This window comes from Myotis davidii, unplaced genomic scaffold (assembly GCF_000327345.1).
Source record: "Myotis davidii unplaced genomic scaffold, ASM32734v1 scaffold2863, whole genome shotgun sequence".
NCBI classification, from domain to species: domain Eukaryota; kingdom Metazoa; phylum Chordata; class Mammalia; order Chiroptera; family Vespertilionidae; genus Myotis; species Myotis davidii.
The window spans coordinates 350555-351694 of NW_006294115.1; positions in this window are offsets into that span (position 1 = coordinate 350555).

Below are 1140 nucleotides of genomic sequence, written 5' to 3' on the forward strand. Positions count from 1 at the left end.
CATTTATTGCCCTTTGTTAAAATGGTATAGAAGCTGCCAGGCGCCCTAGCCAGTTTGGTTCAGTGGATAGAGCGTTGGACTGTGGACTGAAGGGTCCCAGGTTCGATTCTGGCCAACGGCACGTGCCCGGGTTGCTGGCTTGATCCCCAGTAGGGCGCGTGCAGGAGGCAGCTGATCCATGATTCTTTCTCATCATCGATGTTTCTGTCTCTCTCTCCCTTCTCCCTTCCTCTCTGAAATCAATGAAAATATATTTAAAAAATAAAATATTTTTTAAAAAAGAAGCTTTCAGGCTAGTTTCCCTTTGTGCGCTCACTTTTATAAATTCGTGCAAAACAAACCCTTTCTCCTATGAATCTGTCCTTTAGCAGCTTGATTCACAGGCCCCGGCACTGGACCTAAGAGGATGGAGGAACAGTGTTTCTCTGTTACCCTTCCCTGTACGGTCACCTGCTAACATCTTAGAAACGCCCCAACACCCTAAAAACATTCACCTGCCCAGGCGCAGGCTCTCTGCCCCTGAGGAACGGAGGCCTCCCCTCGGCACTGTTTTTGCGTTTCCCCTCGTGTCCGGACCGGCGCAGCGAAGCGGGAGAAGCAGAGAGACGGCCGCCCCAGGACGTGAGGGCGCCACGGGACACAGCGAGGGCCGCTGAGCGCCCGGCCGCGGGAGGAGCCATGCGGGCATAAACACTCGTTTCAGCAAACAATCAGCCACCGGTGTTTTTAGGTTGAAATTACGTTTCCACGTTGCACAGTCAGCGTTGACAAGTTAAAAACGCAAAGTTAAAAATGACGGCTTAAGGCGCGGGGCGCGGCTGTGATCCACGGTCAGTCCCCCGAGGCTGGAGGGTGCCCCTCCCAGGGGCCGTGTTTCTGTCCTCACACCTGGCACGTGGGCTTCAGGGCGGCATGCCCCCTCCGCGGCCCTGCCATCTGAGCAGCCGCGGGCACGGGTGGGGGGAGAACCCCGTGAGCCCGGTGCCAGCCTCAGCGCGGCCATTCCCCACGGCTCCCTCGGTTCGGTAGAAGCTCTGTGAACGTGGCCGCCGGCACACGGGGCCTCTGACTCCTACCCGGCAGCTCAGGGGAACACATTGTGCCTGGAGGAAAGAAGCCCCGAGCATGGCCCCCCCCAGC